A 21,564-nucleotide genomic window follows, 5' to 3' on the forward strand; every position below is an offset into this window, starting at 1 on the left:
ATTCCATTCTATTCCATTGAATTCTATTCCATTCCATTCCATTCCATTCCATTCCACTCCACTCCACTCCATTCCATTCCATTCCATTCCATTCCATTCCATTCCATTTCATTCCACTCCATTCCGTTCTACTCGGGTTAATTCCATTCAATTCCATTCCATTCCATTCCATTCCATTCCATTGAATTCCATTCCATTCCATTCCATTCCATTCCATTCCATTCCATTCCGTTCTACTCGGGTTGATTCCATTCCATTCCATTCCATTCCATTCCATTCCATTCCATTCCATTCCATTCGATTCCATTCGATTCCCTTCGATTCCATTCCATTCCATTACATTATATTCCATTCCATTCCAATCCACTCCATTCTACTCGTGTTGATTCCATTCCATTCCATTCCATTCCATTCCATTCCATTCCATTAAATTCCATTGAATTCCATTCCATTCCATTCCGTTCCATTCCATTCCATTCCATTCCATTCCATTCCGTTCTACTCGGGTTGATTCCATTCCATTCCATTCCATTCACTTCGATTCCATTCGATTCCATTCGATTCCATTCCATTCCATTCCATTCCATTCCATTCCAATCCATTCCATTCTACTCTGGTTGATTCCATTCCATTCCATTCCATTCCCTTCCATTCTATTCCATTCGGTTCCATTCGATTCCATTCGATTCCATTCCATTTCACTCCATTCCATTCCTTTCCGTTCCGTTCCATTCCGTTCCGTTCCATTCCATTCCTTTCTACTCGGGTTGATTCCATTCTATTCCACTCCATTCCATTCGATTCCATTCGATTCCATTCCATTCCATTCCATTCCATTCCATTCCATTCCATTCCATTCCATTCCATGCCATTCCATTCCATTCCATTCCATTCCATTCCGTTCTACTCGGGCTGATTCCACTCCATTCCATTCCATTCCATTCCATTCCATTTCTTTGAATTCCATTCCATTCCATTCCATTCCATTCCGTTCTACTCGGGTTGATTCCATTCCTTTCCATTCCATTCCATTCCATTCCATTCCATTCCATTCCATTCCAATCCATTCCATTCTACTCGGGTTGATTCCATTCCATTCCATTCCATTCCATTCTATTCCATTGAATTCCATTCCATTCCATTCCATTCCATTCCATTCCATTCCATTCCATTCCATTCCATTCCGTTCTACTCGGGTTGATTCCATTCCATTCCATTCCATTCCATTCCATTCCATTCCATTCCTTTCGATTCCATTCGATTCCCTTCGATTCCATTCCATTCCTTTACATTATATTCCATTCCATTCCAATCCATTCCATTCTACTCGGGTTGATTCCATTCCATTCCATTCCATTCCATTCCATTCCATTTCATTCAATTCCATTGAATTCCATTCCATTCCATTCCATTCCATTCCTATCCATTCCATTCTACTCGGGTTGATTCCATTCCATTCCATTCCATTCCATTCCATTCCATTCCATTCCATTCCATTCCAATCCATTCGATTCCATTCCATTCCATTCGATTCCATTCCATTCCATTCCATTCCATTCCATTCCATTCCTTTCCGTTCCATTCTATTCCATTCCGTTCCATTCCATTCCATTCGATTCCATTCGATTAAATTCCATTCCATTCCATTCCATTCCATTCCATTCCATTCCATTCCATTCCATTCCTTTCGATTCCATTCCATTCCATTCCATTCCATTCCATTCCATTCCATTCCATTCCGTTCTATTCGGGTTCATTCCATTCCATTCCATTCCATTCCAATCCATTCCATTCCGTTCTACTCGGGTCCATTCCATTCCATTCCTTTCCATTCCATTCCATTGCATTGCATTCGTTTCCATTCCTTTCCATTCCAATCCATTCCATTCTACTCGGGTTGATTCCATTCCATTCCATTCCATTCAATTCCATTCCATTCCCTTCCATTCCATTCCATTCGGTTCCTTTCGATTCCTTTCGATTCCATTCCATTTCACTCCATTCCATTCCGTTCCGTTCTGTTCCGTTCCGTTCCGTTCTATTCGGGTTGATTCCATTCTATTCCACTCCATTCCATTCGATTCCATTCGATTCCATTCGATTCCATTCCATTCCATTCCATTCCATTCCATTCCATTCCATTCTATTCTATTGAATTCCATTCCATTCCATTCGATTCCATTCCATTCCATTCGATACCAATCCATTCCATTCTACTCGGGTTGATTCCATTCCATTCCATTCCATTCAATTCCATTCCATTCCCTTCCATTCCATTCCATTCGGTTCCTTTCGATTCCTTTCGATTCCATTCCATTTCACTCCATTCCATTCCGTTCCGTTCCGTTCCGTTCCATTCCATTCCATTCTACTCGGGTTGATTCCATTCTATTCCACTCCTTTCCATTCGATTCCATTCGATTCCATTCGATTCCATTCCATTCCATTCCATTCCATTCCATTCCATTTCATTTTTTCCATTGAATTCCATTCCATTCCATTTCATTCCATTCCAATCCATTCCAATCTACTCGGGTTGATTCCATTCCATTCCATTCCATTCCATTCCATTCCATTCCATTCCATTCCATTCCATTCGATTCCATTCGATTCGATTCCATTCCATTCCATTCCATTCCATTCCATTCGATTCCATTCCATTCCATTCCATTCCATTCCATTCAATTCCATTCCATTCCATTCCGTTCTACTCGGGTTGATTCCATTCCATTCCATTCCATTCCATTCCATTCCATTCCATTCCATTCCATTTCATTCAATTCCATTGAATTCCATTTCATTCCATTCCATTCCATTCCAATCCATTCCATTCTACTCGGGTTGATTCCATTCCATTCCATTCCATTCCATTCCATTCCATTCCATTCCATTCCATTCCAATCCATTCGATTCCATTCCATTCCATTCGATTCCATTCCATTCCATTCCATTCCATTCCATTCCATTCCTTTCCGTTCCATTCTATTCCATTCCGTTCCATTCCATTCCATTCGATTCCATTCGATTAAATTCCATTCCATTCCATTCCATTCCATTCCATTCCATTCCATTCCATTCCTTTCCATTCCATTCCATTCCATTCCATTCCATTCCATTCCATTCCATTCCGTTCTATTCGGGTTCATTCCATTCCATTCCATTCCATTCCAATCCATTCCATTCCGTTCTACTCGGGTCCATTCCATTCCATTCCTTTCCATTCCATTCCATTGCATTGCATTCGATTCCATTCCTTTCCATTCCAATCCATTCCATTCTACTCGGGTTGATTCCATTCCATTCCATTCCATTCAATTCCATTCCATTCCCTTCCATTCCATTCCATTCGGTTCCTTTCGATTCCTTTCGATTCCATTCCATTTCACTCCATTCCATTCCGTTCCGTTCTGTTCCGTTCCGTTCCGTTCTATTCGGGTTGATTCCATTCTATTCCACTCCATTCCATTCGATTCCATTCGATTCCATTCGATTCCATTCCATTCCATTCCATTCCATTCCATTCCATTCCATTCTATTCTATTGAATTCCATTCCATTCCATTCGATTCCATTCCATTCCATTCGATACCAATCCATTCCATTCTACTCGGGTTGATTCCATTCCATTCCATTCCATTCAATTCCATTCCATTCCCTTCCATTCCATTCCATTCGGTTCCTTCCGATTCCTTTCGATTCCATTCCATTTCACTCCATTCCATTCCGTTCCATTCCGTTCCGTTCCATTCCATTCCATTCTACTCGGGTTGATTCCATTCTATTCCACTCCTTTCCATTCGATTCCATTCGATTCCATTCGATTCCATTCCATTCCATTCCATTCCATTCCATTCCATTTCATTTTTTCCATTGAATTCCATTCCATTCCATTTCATTCCATTCCAATCCATTCCAATCTACTCGGGTTGATTCCATTCCATTCCATTCCATTCCATTCCATTCCATTCCATTCCATTCCATTCCATTCCATTCGATTCCATTCGATTCGATTCCATTCCATTCCATTCCATTCCATTCCATTCGATTCCATTCCATTCCATTCCATTCCATTCCATTCAATTCCATTCCATTCCATTCCGTTCTACTCGGGTTGATTCCATTCTATTCCATTCCATTCCATTCCATTCCATTCCATTCCATTCCATTCCATTTCATTCAATTCCATTGAATTCCATTTCATTCCATTCCATTCCATTCCAATCCATTCCATTCTACTCGGGTTGATTCCATTCCATTCCATTCCATTCCATTCCATTCCATTCCATTCCATTCCATTCCAATCCATTCGATTCCATTCCATTCCATTCGATTCCATTCCATTCCATTCCATTCCATTCCATTCCATTCCTTTCCGTTCCATTCGATTCCATTCCGTTCCATTCCATTCCATTCGATTCCATTCGATTAAATTCCATTCCATTCCATTCCATTCCATTCCATTCCATTCCTTTCGATTCCATTCCATTCCATTCCATTCCATTCCATTCCATTCCATTCCATTCCGTTCTATTCGGGTTCATTCCATTCCATTCCATTCCATTCCAATCCATTCCATTCTGTTCTACTCGGGTCCATTCCATTCCATTCCATTCCATTCCATTCCATTCCATTGCATTGCATTCGATTCCATTCCTTTCCATTCCAATCCATTCCATTCTACTCGGGTTGATTCCATTCCATTCCATTCCATTCCATTCCATTCCATTCCATTCCATTCCGTTCTATTCGGGTTCATTCCATTCCATTCCATTCCATTCCAATCCATTCCATTCCGTTCTACTCGGGTCCATTCCATTCCATTCCATTCCATTCCATTCCATTCCATTCCATTGCATTCGATTCCATTCCTTTCCATTCCAATCCATTCCATTCTACTCGGGTTGATTCCATTCCATTCCATTCCATTCCATTCCATTCCATTCCATTCCATTCCGTTCTATTCGGGTTCATTCCATTCCATTCCATTCCATTCCAATCCATTCCATTCCGTTCTACTCGGGTCCATTCCATTCCATTCCATTCCATTCCATTCCATTCCATTGCATTCGATTCCATTCCTTTCCATTCCAATCCATTCCATTCTACTCGGGTTGATTCCATTCCATTCCATTCCATTCCATTCCATTCCATTCCATTCCATTCCCTTCCATTCCATTCCATTCGGTTCCTTTCGATTCCTTTCGATTCCATTCCATTTCACTCCATTCCTTTCCGTTCCGTTCTGTTCCGTTCCGTTCAGTTCTATTCGGGTTGATTCCATTCTATTCCACTCCATTCCATTCGATTCCATTCGATTCCATTCGATTCCATTCCATTCCATTCCATTCCATTCCATTCCATTCCATTCCATTCCATTCCATTCTATTCTATTGAATTCCATTCCATTCCATTCGATTCCATTCCATTCCATTCGATACCAATCCATTCCATTCTACTCGGGTTGATTCCATTCCATTCCATTCCATTCCATTCCATTCCATTCCCTTCCTTCCATTCCATTCGGTTCCGTTCGATTCCATTCGAATCCATTCCATTTCACTCCATTCCATTCCGTTCCGTTCCGTTCCGTTCCGTTCCGTTCCGTTCCGTTCCATTCCATTCCATTCTACTCGGGTTGATTCCATTCTATTCCACTCCTTTCCATTCGATTCCATTCGATTCCATTCGATTCCATTCCATTCCATTCCATTCCATTCCATTCCATTCCATTTCATTTTTTCCATTGAATTCCATTCCATTCCATTTCATTCCATTCCAATCCATTCCAATCTACTCGGGTTGATTCCATTCCATTCCATTCCATTCCATTCCATTCCATTCCATTCCATTCCATTCCATTCCATTCCATTCCATTCCATTCGATTCCATTCGATTCGATTCCATTCCATTCCATTCCATTCCATTCCATTCGATTCCATTCCATTCCATTCCATTCCATTCCATTCAATTCCATTCCATTCCATTCCGTTCTACTCGGGTTGATTCCATTCCATTCCATTCCATTCCATTCCATTCCATTCCATTCCATTCCATTCCATTCCATTCCATTCCGTTGTACTCGGGTTGATTCCATTCCATTCCATTCCATTCCATTCCATTCCATTCCATTCCATTCCATTCCATTCCATTCCATTCCATTCGATTTGATTCCATTCCATTCCATTCCATTCCATTCCAGTCCATTCCATTCTACTCGGGTTGATTCCATTCCATTCCATTCTATTCCATTCCATTCCATTTGATTCCATTCCATTTCACTCCATTCCATTCCGTTCCGTTCCGTTCCATTCCGTTCCGTTCCGTTCTATTCGGGTTGATTCCATTCTATTCCACTCCATTCCATTCGATTCCATTCGATTCCATTCGATTCCATTCCATTCCATTCCATTCCATTCCATTCCATTCCATTCCATTCCTTTCCATTCCCTTCCATTCTATTCTATTGAATTACATTCCATTCCATTCCATTCCATTCCTATCCATTCCATTCTACTCGGGTTGATTCCATTCCTCTCCATTCCTTTCCATTCCATTCCATTAAATTCCATTCCATTCCATTCCATTCCATTCCATTCCGTTCTACTCGGGTTCATTCCATTCCATTCCATTCCATTCCATTCCATTCCATTCCATTCCATTCCGTTCTACTCGCGTCCATTCCATTCCTTTCCATTCCATTCGATTCCATTCCATTCCATTCGATTCCATTCCATTCCATTCCATTCCAATCCATTCCATTCTACTCGGGTTGATTCCATTCCATTCCATTCCATTGCATTCCATTCCATTCCATTCCATTCCATTCCATTCCATTCCATTTCATTCCAGTCCATTCCATTCGATTCCTTTCCATTCCATCCCATTTCATTGCATTCCATTCCATTCCATTCCATTCCATTCCATTCCATTCCTTTCTACTCGAGTTGATTCCATTCCATTCCATTCCATTCCATTCCATTCCATTCTATTCCATTGAATTCTATTCCATTCCATTCCATTCCATTCCATTCCACTCCACTCCACTCCATTCCATTCCATTCCATTCCATTCCATTCCATTCCATTCCATTCCATTCCATTTCATTCCACTCCATTCCGTTCTACTCGGGTTGATTCCATTCCATTCCATTCCATTCCATTCCATTCCATTCCATTCCATTCCATTGAATTCCATTCCATTCCATTCCATTCCATTCCATTCCATTCCATTCCATTCCGTTCTACTCGGGTTGATTCCATTCCATTCCATTCCATTCCATTCCATTCCATTCCATTCCATTCCATTCGATTCCCTTCGATTCCATTCCATTCCATTACATTATATTCCATTCCATTCCAATCCATTCCATTCTACTCGGGTTGATTCCATTCCATTCCATTCCATTCCATTCCATTCCATTCCATTCCATTCCATTAAATTCCATTGAATTCCATTCCATTCCATTCCGTTCCATTCCATTCCATTCCATTCCATTCCATTCCATTCCGTTCTACTCGGGTTGATTCCATTCCATTCCATTCCATTCAATTCGATTCCATTCGATTCCATTCGATTCCATTCCATTCCATTCCATTCCATTCCAATCCATTCCATTCTACTCGGGTTGATTCCATTCCATTCCATTCCATTCCCTTCCATTCTATTCCATTCGGTTCCATTCGATTCCATTCGATTCCATTCCATTTCACTCCAATCCATTCCTTTCCGTTCCGTTCCATTCCGTTCCGTTCCATTCCATTCCTTTCTACTCGGGTTGATTCCATTCTATTCCACTCCATTCCATTCGATTCCATTCCATTCCATTCCATTCCATTCCATTCCATTCCATTCCATTCCATTCCATTCCATTTCATTCCATTCCATTCCATTCCATGCCATTCCATTCCATTCCATTCCATTCCGTTCTACTCGGGTTGATTCCACTCCATTCCATTCCATTCCATTCCATTCCATTTCTTTGAATTCCATTCCATTCCATTCCATTCCATTCCGTTCTACTCGGGTTGATTCCATTCCTTTCCATTCCATTCCATTCCATTCCATTCCATTCCATTCCAATCCATTCCATTCTACTCGGGTTGATTCCATTCCATTCCATTCCATTCCATTCTATTCCGTTGAATTCCATTCCATTCCATTCCATTCCATTCCATTCCATTCCATTCCATTCCATTCCATTCGGTTCTACTCGGGTTGATTCTATTCCCTTCCATTCCGTTCCATTCCATTGAATTCCATTGAATTCCATTCCATTCCATTCCATTCCATTCCTTTCCATTCCATTCCATTCCATTCCATTCCGTTCTACTCGGGTTGATTCCATTCCATTCCATTCCATTCCATTCCATTCCATTCCATTCCATTCCATTCCATTCGATTCCATTCGATTCCATTCCATTCCATTCCATTCCATTCCATTCCATTCCATTCCATTCCATTCCATTACAATCCATTCCATTCTACTCGGGTTGATTCCATTCCATTCCATTCCATTCCATTCTATTCCATTGAATTCCATTCCATTCCATTCCATTCCATTCCATTCCATTCCGTTCTACTCGGGTTGATTCCATTCCATTCCATTCCATTCCATTTCATTCCATTCCATTCCATTCCATTCCATTCCTTTCGATTCCTTTCGATTCCCTTCGATTCCATTCCATTACATTACATTATATTCCATTCCATTCCAATCCATTCCATTCTACTCGGGTTGATTCCATTCCATTCCATTCCATTCCATTCCATTCCATTTCATTCAATTCCATTGAATTCCATTCCATTCCATTCCATTCCATTCCAATCCATTCCATTCTACTCGGGTTGATTCCATTCCATTCCATTCCATTCCATTCCATTCCATTCCATTCCATTCCATTCCATTCCATTCCATTTCAATCCATTCGATTCCATTCCATTCCATTCGATTCCATTCCATTCCATTCCATTCCATTCCATTCCATTCCTTTCAGTTCCATTCTATTCCATTCCGTCCCATTCCATTCCATTCGATTCCATTCGATTAAATTCCATTCCATTCCATTCCATTCCAATCCATTCCATTCCATTCCATTCCATTCCATTCCTTTCGATTCCATTCCATTCCATTCCATTCCATTCCATTCCATTCCATTCCATTCCGTTCTATTCGGGTTCATTCCATTCCATTCCATTCCATTCCAATCCATTCCATTCCGTTCTACTCGGGTCCATTCCATTCCATTCCATTCCATTCCATTCCATTGCATTGCATTCGATTCCATTCCTTTCCATTCCAATCCATTCCATTCTACTCGGGTTGATTCCATTCCATTCCATTCCATTGCATTCCATTCCATTCCATTCCATTCCATTCCATTCGATTCCATTCGATTCGATTCCATTCCATTCCATTCCATTCCATTCCATTCCATTCCATTCCATTCCATTCCATTCCATTCCATTCAATTCCATTCCATTCCATTCCGTTCTACTCGGGTTCATTAAATTCCATTCCATTCCATTCCATTCCATTCTATTCCATTGAATTCCATTCCATTGAATTCCATTCCATTCCATTCCATTCCATTCCATTCCATTCCATTCCGTTCTACTCGGGTTGATTCCATTCCATTCCATTCCATTCCATTCCATTCCATTCCATTCCATTCCATTCCATTCCATTCCATTCCGTTGTACTCGGGTTGATTCCATTCCATTCCATTCCATTCCATTCGATTCGATTCCATTCCATTCCATTCCATTCCATTCCATTCCAGTCCATTCCATTCTACTCGGGTTGATTCCATTCCATTCCATTCATTCCATTGCATTCCATTCCCTTCCATTCCATTCCATTCTATTCCATTCGATTCCATTTGATTCCATTGCATTTCACTCCATTCCATTCCGTTCCGTTCCGTTCCGTTCCGTTCCGTTCCGTTCTATTCGGGTTGATTCCATTCTATTCCACTCCATTCCATTCGATTCCAGTCGATTCCATTCGATTCCATTCCATTCCATTCCATTCCATTCCATTCCATTCCATTCCATTCCTTTCCATTCCCTTCCATTCTATTCTATTGAATTACATTCCATTCCATTCCATTCCATTCCTATCCATTCCATTCTACTCGGGTTGATTCCATTCCTTTCCATTCCTTTCCATTCCATTCCATTAAATTCCATTCCATTCCATTCCATTCCATTCCGTTCTACTCGGGTTCATTCCATTCCATTCCATTCCATTCCATTCCATTCCATTCCATTCCATTCCGTTCCATTCCGTTCTACTCGCGTCCATTCCATTCCTTTCCATTCCATCCGATTCCATTCCATTCCATTAGATTCCATTCCATTCCATTCCATTCCAATCCATTCCATTCTACTCGGGTTGATTCCATTCCATTCCATTCCATTCCATTCCATTCCATTCCATTCCATTCCATTCCATTCCATTCCATTTCATTCCAGTCCATTCCATTCGATTCCATTCCATTCCATCCCATTTCATTGCATTCCATTCCATTCCATTCCATTCCATTCCATTCCATTCCATTCCATTCCATTCCTTTCTACTCGAGTTTATTCCATTCCATTCCATTCCATTCCATTGCATTCTATTCCATTGAATTCTATTCCATTCCATTCCATTCCATTCCATTCCACTCCACTCCACTCCATTCCATTCCATTCCATTCCATTCCATTCCATTCCATTTCATTCCACTCCATTCCGTTCTACTCGGGTTGATTCCATTCAATTCCATTCCATTCCATTCCATTCCATTCCATTGAATTCCATTCCATTCCATTCCATTCCATTCCATTCCATTCCATTCCGTTCTACTCGGGTTGATTCCATTCCATTCCATTCCATTCCATTCCATTCCATTCCATTCCATTCTACTCGGGTTGATTCCATTCCATTCCATTCCGTTCTACTCGGGTCCATTCCATTCCATTCCATTCCATTCCATTCCATTCCATTCCATTCCATTGCATTGCATTCGATTCCATTCCTTTCCATTCCAATCCATTCCATTCTACTCCGGTTGATTCCATTCCATTCCATTCCATTCCATTCCATTCCATTCAATTCCATTCCATTCCCTTCCATTCCATTCCATTCGGTTCCTTTCGATTCCTTTCGATTCCATTCCATTTCACTCCATTCCTTTCCGTTCCGTTCTGTTCCGTTCCGTTCAGTTCTATTCGGGTTGATTCCATTCTATTCCACTCCATTCCATTCGATTCCATTCGATTCCATTCGATTCCATTCCATTCCATTCCATTCCATTCCATTCCATTCCATTCCATTCCATTCTATTCTATTGAATTCCATTCCATTCCATTCGATTCCATTCCATTCCATTCCATTCCAATCCATTCCATTCTACTCGGGTTGATTCCATTCCATTCCATTCCATTCCATTCCATTCCATTCCCTTCCTTCCATTCCATTCGGTTCCGTTCGATTCCATTCGAATCCATTCCATTTCACTCCATTCCATTCCGTTCCGTTCCGTTCCGTTCCGTTCCGTTCCGTTCCGTTCCATTCCATTCCATTCTACTCGGGTTGATTCCATTCTATTCCACTCCTTTCCATTCGATTCCATTCGATTCCATTCGATTCCATTCCATTCCATTCCATTCCATTCCATTCCATTCCATTTCATTTTTTCCATTGAATTCCATTCCATTCCATTTCATTCCATTCCAATCCATTCCAATCTACTCGGGTTGATTCCATTCCATTCCATTCCATTCCATTCCATTCCATTCCATTCCATTCCATTCCATTCCATTCGATTCCATTCCATTCGATTCCATTCCATTCCATTCCATTCCATTCCATTCGATTCCATCCCATTCCATTCCATTCCATTCCATTCAATTCCATTCCATTCCATTCCGTTCTACTCGGGTTGATTCCATTCCATTCCATTCCATTCCATTCCATTCCATTCCATTCCATTCCATTCCATTCCATTCCATTCCATTCCGTTGTACTCGGGTTGATTCCATTCCATTCCATTCCATTCCATTCCATTCCATTCAATTCCATTCCATTCCATTCCGTTCTACTCGGGTTGATTCCATTCCATTCCATTCCATTCCATTCCATTCCATTCCATTCCATTCCATTCCATTCCATTCCATTCCGTTGTACTCGGGTTGATTCCATTCCATTCCATTCCATTCCATTCCATTCCATTCCATTCCATTCCATTCCATTCCATTCGATTCGATTCCATTCCATTCCATTCCATTCCATTCCAGTCCATTCCATTCTACTCGGGTTGATTCCATTCCATTCCATTCATTCCATTGCATTCCATTCCCTTCCATTCCATTCCATTCTATTCCAATCCATTCCATTTGATTCCATTCCATTTCACTCCATTCCATTCCGTTCCGTTCCGTTCCGTTCCGTTCCGTTCCGTTCTATTCTGGTTGATTCCATTCTATTCCACTCCATTCCATTCGATTCCATTCGATTCCATTCGATTCCATTCCATTCCATTCCATTCCATTCCATTCCATTCCATTCCTTTCCATTCCCTTCCATTCTATTCTATTGAATTACATTCCATTCCATTCCATTCCATTCCTATCCATTCCATTCTACTCGGGTTGATTCCATTCCTCTCCATTCCTTTCCATTCCATTCCATTAAATTCCATTCCATTCCATTCCATTCCATTCCGTTCCGTTCTACTCGGGTTCATTCCATTCCATTCCATTCCATTCCATTCCATTCCATTCCATTCCATTCCATTCCATTCCATTCCGTTCTACTCGCGTCCATTCCATTCCTTTCCATTCCATTCGATTCCATTCCATTCCATTCGATTCCATTCCATTCCATTCCATTCCAATCCATTCCATTCTACTCGGGTTGAATCCATTCCATTCCATTCCATTCCATTCCATTCCATTCCATTCCATTCCATTCCATTCCATTCCATTCCATTCCATTCCATTTCATTCCAGTCCATTCCATTCGATTCCATTCCATTCCATCCCATTTCATTGCATTCCATTCCATTCCATTCCATTCCATTCCATTCCATTCCATTCCATTCCTTTCTACTCGAGTTGATTCCATTCCATTCCATTCCATTCCATTCCATTCCATTCTATTCCATTGAATTCTATTCCATTCCATTCCATTCCATTCCATTCCACTCCACTCCACTCCATTCCATTCCATTCCATTCCATTCCATTCCATTCCATTCCATTCCATTTCATTCCACTCCATTCCGTTCTACTCGGGTTGATTCCATTCCATTCCATTCCATTCCACTCCATTCCATTCCATTCCATTGAATTCCATTCCATTCCATTCCATTCCATTCCATTCCATTCCATTCCATTCCATTCCATTCCGTTCTACTCGGGTTGATTCCTTTCCATTCCATTCCATTCCATTCCATTCCATTCCATTCCATTCCATTCCATTCCATTCCATTCCATTCGATTCCCTTCGATTCCATTCCATTCCATTACATTATATTCCATTCCATTCCAATCCATTCCATTCTACTTGGGTTGATTCCATTCCATTCCATTCCATTCCATTCCATTCCATTCCATTCCATTCCATTCCATTAAATTCCATTGAATTCCATTCCATTCCATTCCGTTCCATTCCATTCCATTCCATTCCATTCCATTCCATTCCGTTCTACTCGGGTTGATTCCATTCCATTCCATTCCATTCATTTCGATTCCATTCGATTCCATTCGATTCCATTACATTCCATTGCATTCCATTCCAATCCATTCCATTCTACTCGGGTTGATTCCATTCCATTCCATTCCATTCCCTTCCATTCCATTCCATTCGGTTCCATTCGATTCCATTCGATTCCATTCCATTTCACTCCATTCCATTCCTTTACGTTACGTTCCATTCCGTTCCGTACCATTCCATTCCTTTCTACTCGGGTTGATTCCATTCTATTCCACTCCATTCCATTCGATTCCATTCGATTCCATTCCATTCCATTCCATTCCATTCCATTCCATTCCATTCCATTCCATTTCATTCCATTCCATTCCATTCCATGCCATTCCATTCCATTCCATTCCATTCCATTCCGTTCTACTCGGGTTGATTCCACTCCATTCCATTCCATTCCATTCCATTCCATTTCTTTGAATTCCATTCCATTCCATTCCATTCCATTCCGTTCTAATCGGGTTGATTCCATTCCTTTCCATTCCATTCCATTCCATTCCATTCCATTCCATTCCAATCCATTCCATTCTACTCGGGTTCATTCCATTCCATTCTATTCCATTCCATTCTATTCCATTGAATTCCATTCCATTCCATTCCATTCCATTCCATTCCATTCCATTACGTTCTACTCGGGTTGATTCTATTCCCTTCCATTCCGTTCCATTCAATTCCATTCCATTGAATTCCATTCCATTCCATTCCATTCCATTCCTTTCCATTCCATTCCATTCCATTCCATTCCATTCCGTTCTACTCTGGTTGATTCCATTCCATTCCATTCCATTCCATTCCATCCCATTCCGTTCCATTCCATTCCATTCGATTCCATTCGATTCCATTCCATTCCATTCCATTCCATTCCATTCCATTCCATTCCATTCCATTCCATTCCATTCCATTCCATTCCATTACAATCCATTCCATTCGATTCCATTCCATTCCATTCCATTCCATTCCATTCCATTCCATTCCATTCCATTCGATTCCATTCGATTCAATTCGATTCCATTCGATTACATTCCATTGCATTCCATTCCATTCCATTCCATTCCATTCCCTTCCATTCCTTTCCATTCCGTTCTACTCGGGTTGATTCCATTCCATTCCATTCCATTCCATTCCATTCCATTCCATTCCATTATATTCCATTGAATTCCATTCCATTCCATTCCATTCCATTCCATTCCATTCCATTCCATTCCATTCCATTCCATTCCATTCCGTTCTACTCGGGTTGATTCCATTCCATTCCATTCCATTCCATTCCACTCCATTCCATTCCATTCCATTACAATCCATTCCATTCTACTCGGGTTGATTCCATTCCATTTCATTGCATTCCATTCTATTCCATTCAATTCCATTCCATTCCATTCCATTCCATTCCATTCCATTCCATTCCGTTCCATTCCATTCGATTCCATTCCATTCCATTCCATTCCATTCCATTCCATTCCATTCGATTCCATTCGATTCCATTCGATTCCATTCCATTCCATTCCATTCCATTCCATTCCATTCCATTCCTTTCCATTCCATTCCATTCCGTTCTACTCGGGTTGATTCCATTCCATTCCATTCCATTCCATTCCATTCCATTCCATTCCACTCCACTCCACTCCATTCCATTCCATTCCATTCCATTCCATTCCATTCCATTCCATTTCATTCCACTCCATTCCGTTCTACTCAGGTTGATTCCATTCCATTCCATTCCATTCCATTCCATTGAATTCCATTCCATTCCATTCCATTCCATTCCATTCCATTCCATTCCATTCTGTTCTACTCGGGTTGATTCCATTCCATTCCATTCCATTCCATTCCATTCCATTCGATTCCATTTGATTCCCTTCGATTCCATTCCATTCCATTACATTATATTCCATTCCATTCCAATCCATTCCATTCTACTCGGGTTGATTCCATTCCACTCCATTCCATTCCATTCCATTCCATTCCATTCCATTCCATTAAATTCCATTGAATTCCATTCCATTCCATTCCGTTCCATTCCATTCCATTCCATTCCATTCCATTCCATTCCATTCCATTCCATTCCGTTCTACTCGGGTTGATTCCATTCCATTCCATTCCATTCAATTCGATTCCAATCGATTCCATTCGATTCCATTCCATTCCATTCCATTCCATTCCAATCCATTCCATTCTACTCGGGTTGATTCCATTCCATTCCATTCCATTCCCTTCCATTCCACTCCTTTCGGATCCATTCGATTCCATTCGATTCCATTCCATTTCACTCCATTCCATTCCTTTCCGTTCCGTTCCATTCCGTTCCGTTCCATTCCATTCCTTTCTACTCGGGTTGATTCCATTCTATTCCACTCCATTCCATTCGATTCCATTCGATTCCATTCCATTCCATTCCATTCCATTCCATTCCATTCCATTCCATTCCATTCCATTCCATTCCATTTCTTTCCATTCCATTCCATTCCATGCCATTCCATTCCAATCCATTCCATTCCATTCCGTTCTACTCGGGTTGATTCCACTCCACTCCATTCCATTCCATTCCATTCCATTCCATTTCTTTGAATTCCATTCCATTCCATTCCATTCCATTCCGTTCTACTCGGGTTGATTCCATTCCTTTCCATTCCATTCCATTCCATTCCATTCCATTCCATTCCAATCCATTCCATTCTACTCGGGTTGATTCCATTCCATTCCATTCCATTCCATTCTATTCCATTGAATTCCATTCCATTCCATTCCATTCCATTCCATTCCATTCCATTTCATTCCATTCCATTCCATTCCATTCCATTCCGTTCTACTCGGTTTGATTCTATTCCCTTCCATTCCGTTCCATTCCATTCCATTCCATTGAATTCCATTCCATTCCATGCCATTCCATTCCTTTCCATTCCATTCCATTCCATTCCATTCCGTTCTACTCGGGTTGATTCCATTCCATTCCATTCCATTCCATTCCATTCCATTCCATTCCATTCCATTCCATTTCATTGGATTCCATTCGATTACATTCCTTTCCTTTCCATTCCATTCCATTCCATTCCATACCATTCCATTCCATTACAATCCATTCCATTCGATTCCATTCCATTCCATTCCATTCCATTCCATTCCATTTCATTCCATTCCATTCCATTCCATTCGATTCCATTCGATTCCATTCGATTACATTCCATTGCATTCCATTCCATTCCATTCCATTCCATTCCATTCCTTTCCATTCCTTTCCATTCCGATCTACTCGGGTTGATTCCATTCCATTCCATTCCATTCCATTCCATTCCATTCCATTCCATTCCATTCCATTCCATTCCATTCCATTCCATTATATTCCATTGAATTCCATTCCATTCCATTCCATTCCATTCCATTCCATTCCATTCCGTTCTACTCGGGTTGATTCCATTCCATTCCATTCCATTCCATTCCACTCCATTCCATTCCATTCCATTACAATCCATTCCATTCTACTCGGGTTGATTCCATTCCATTTCATTGCATTCCATTCTATTCCATTCAATTCCATTCCATTCCATTCCATTCCATTCCATTCCATTCCATTCCATTCCATTCCATTCCGTTCCATTCCATTCGATTCCATTCCATTCCATTCCATTCCATTCCATTCCATTGCATTCCATTCGATTCCATTCGATTCCATTCGATTCCATTCCATTCCATTCCATTCCATTCCATTCCATTCCATTCCATTCCATTCCTTTCCATTCCATTCCATTCCCTTCTACTCGGGTTGATTCCATTCCATTCCATTCCATTCCATTCCATTCCATTATATTCCATTGAATTCCATTCCATTCCATTCCATTCCATTCCATTCCATTCCATTCCATTCCATTCCATTCCATTCCATTCCTTTCTACTCGGGTTGATTCCATTCCATCCCATTCCATTCCATTCCATTCCATTCCATTCCATTCCATTCCATTCCATTCCATTCCATTCCATTCCGTTCTACTCGGGTTGATTCCATTCCATTCCATTCCATTCCATTCCATTCCGTTCCATTCGATACCATTCGATTCCATTCCATTCCATTACATTATATTCCATTCCATTCCAATCCATTGCATTCTACTCGGGTTGATTCCATTCCATTCCATTCCATTCCGTTCCATTCCATTCCCTTCCATTCCATTCCATTCGGTTCCATTTGATTCCATTCAATTCCATTCCATTCCATTCCAATCCATTCCATTCAACTCGGGTTGATTCCATTCCATTCCATTCCAGTCTATTCCATTCCTTTCCATTTCATTCCAGTCCATTCCATTCGATTCCATTCCATTCCTTTCCATTTCATTGCATTCCATTCCATTCCATTCCATTTAGTTCCATTCCATTCCATTCCTTTCTACTCGGGTTGATTCCATTCTATTCCATTCCATTCCATTCGATTCCATTCGATTCCATTCGATTCCATTCCATTCCATTCCATTCCATTCCATTCCATTCTATTCCATTGAATTCCATTCCATTCCATTCCATTCGATTCCATTCGATTCCATTCCATTCCATTCCATTCCATTCCATTCCATTCCATTCCATTCTACCCGGGTTGATTCCATTCCATTCCATTCCATTCCATTCGATTCCATTCGATTCCATTCGATTCCATTCCATTCCATTCCATTCCATTCCATTCCATTCCATTCCAATCCATTCCATTCTACTCGGGTTGATTCCATTCCATTCCATTCCATTCCATTCCCTTCCATTCCATTCCATTCGGTTCCATTCGATTCCATTCGATTCCATTCCATTTCACTCCATTTCATTCCTTTCCATTCCGTTCCATTCCGTTCCGTTCCATTCCATTCCTTTCTACTCGGGTTGATTCCATTCTATTCCACTCCATTCCATTCGATTCCATTCGATTCCATTCGATTCCATTCCATTCCATTCCATTCCATTCCATGCCATTCCATTCCATGCCATTCCATTCCATTCCATTCCATTCCATGCCATTCCATTCCATTCCATTCCATTCCGTTCTACTCGGGTTGATTCCATTCCATTCTATTCCATTCCATTCCATTCATTTTCTTTGAATTCCATTCCATTCCATTCCATTCCATTCCGTTCTACTCGGGTTGATTCCATTCCTTTCCATTCCATTCCATTCCATTCCATTCCATTCCATTCCAATCCATTCCATTCTACTCGGGTTGATTCCATTCCATTCCATTCCATTCCATTCCATTCCATTCCATTCCATTCCATTCCATTCCATTCCGTTCTACTCGGGTTGATTCTATTCCCTTCCATTCCATTCCATTCCATTCCATTGAATTCCATTCCATTCCATTCAATTCCATTCCATTCCATTCCAATCCATTCCGTTCTACTCGGGTTGATTCCATTCCATTCCATTCCATTCCATTCCATTCCATTCCATACCATTCGATTCCATTCGATTCCATTCCATTCCATTCCATTCCATTCCATTCCATTCCATTCCATTCCATTCCATTCGATTCCATTCCATTCCATTCCATTCCATTCCATTCCATTCCATTCCATTCCATTCGAATCCATTCCATTCCTTTCCATTCCATTCCATTTCATTTTTTCCATTGAATTCCATTCCACTCCATTCCATTCCATTCCAATCCATTCCAATCTACTCGGGTTGATTCCATTCCATTCCATTCCATTCCATTCCATTCCATTCCATTCCATTCCATTCGATTCCATTCCATTCCATTCCATTCCATTCGATTCCATTCCATTCCATTCCATTCCATTCCATTCGATTCCATTCGATTCCATTCCATTCCATTCCGTTCCATTCCATTCCATTCCATTCCGTTCTACTCGGGTTCATTCCATTCCATTCCATTCCATTCCATTCCATTCCATTCCATTCCATTCAATTCCATTCCATTCCATTCCGTTCAACTCGCGTCCATTCCATTCCTTTCCATTCCATTCGATTCCATTCCATTCCATTCGATTCGATTCCATTCCATTCCATTCCAATGCATTCCATTCTACTCGGGTTGATTCCATGCCATTCCATTCCATTCCATTCCATTCCATTCCATTCCATTCCATTCCATTCCATTCCATTCCATTTCATTCCAGTCCATTCCATTCGATTCCATTCGATTCCATTCCATTTCATTGCATTCCATTCCATTCCATTCCATTCCATTCCATTCCATTCCATTCCATTCCATTCCGTTCCATTCCGTTCCATTCCTTTCTACTCGGGTTGATTCCATTCCATTCCATTCCATTCCATTCTATTCCATGGAATTCCATTCCATTCCATTCCATTCGATTCCATTTGATTAAATTCCATTCCATTCCAGTCCATTCCATTCCATTCCATTCCATTCCTTTCGAATCCATTCCATTCCATTCCATTCCATTCCATTCCATTCCGTTCTATTCGGGTTCATTCCTTTCCATTCCATTCCATTCCAATCCATTCCATTCCGTTCTACTCGGGTCCATTCCATTCCATTCCATTCCATTCCATTCCATTCCATTCCATTGCATTGCATTCGATTCCATTCCATTCCATTCCAATCCATTCCATTCTACTCGGGTTGATTCCATTCCATTCCATTCCATTCAATTCCATTCCATTCCCTTCCATTCCATTCCATTCGGTTCCTTTCGATTCCATTCGATTCCATTCCATTTCACTCCATTCCATTCCGTTCCATTCTGTTCCGTTCCGTTCCGTTCTATTCGGGTTGATTCCATTCTATTCCACTCCATTCCATTCGATTCCATTCGATTCCATTCGATTCCATTCCATTCCATTCCATTCCATTCCATTCCATTCCATTCCATTCCATTCCATTCCATTCCTTTCCGTTCTACTCGGCTTGATTCCATTCCATTCCATTCCATTCCATTCCATTCCATTCCATTCCATTCCATTCCATTTCTTTCCATTCCATTCCATTCCATGCCATTCCATTCCATTCCATTCCATTCCATTCCGTTCTACTCGGGTTGATTCCACTCCATTCCATTCCATTCCATTCCATTCCATTCCATTTCTTTGAATTCCATTCCATTCCATTCCATTCCATTCCGTTCTACTCGGGATGATTCCATTCCTTTCCATTCCATTCCATTCCATTCCATTCCATTCCATTCCATTCCATTCCAATCCATTCGATTCTACTCGGGTTGATTCCATTCCATTCCATTCCATTCCATTCTATTCCATTGAATTCCATTCCATTCCATTCCATTCCATTCCATTCCATTCCATTCCATTCAATTCCATTCCGTTCTACTCGGTTTGATTCTATTCTCTTCCATTCCGTTCCATTCCATTCCATTCCATTGAATTCCATTCCATTCCATTCCATTCCATTCCTTTCCATTCCATTCCATTCCATTCCATTCCGTTCTACTCGGGTTGATTCCATTCCATTCCATTCCATTCCATTCCATTCCATTCCATTCCATTCCATTCCATTGGATTCCATTCGATTACATTCCTTTCCTTTCCATTCCATTCCATTCCATTCCATTCCATTCCATTACAATCCATTCCATTCGATTCCATTCCATTCCATTCCATTCCATTCCATTCCATTCCATTCGATTCCATTCGATTCCATTCGATTCCATTCGATTACATTCCATTGCATTCCATTCCATTCCATTCCATTCCATTCCATTCCTTTCCATTCCTTTCCATTCCGATCTACTCGGGTTGATTCCATTCCATTCCATTCCATTCCATTCCATTCCATTCCATTCCATTCCATTCCATTATATTCCATTGAATTCCATTCCATTCCATTCCATTCCATTCCATT

Source organism: Gorilla gorilla, chromosome 15 (assembly GCF_029281585.2).
Source record: "Gorilla gorilla gorilla isolate KB3781 chromosome 15, NHGRI_mGorGor1-v2.1_pri, whole genome shotgun sequence".
NCBI lineage: Eukaryota > Metazoa > Chordata > Mammalia > Primates > Hominidae > Gorilla > Gorilla gorilla.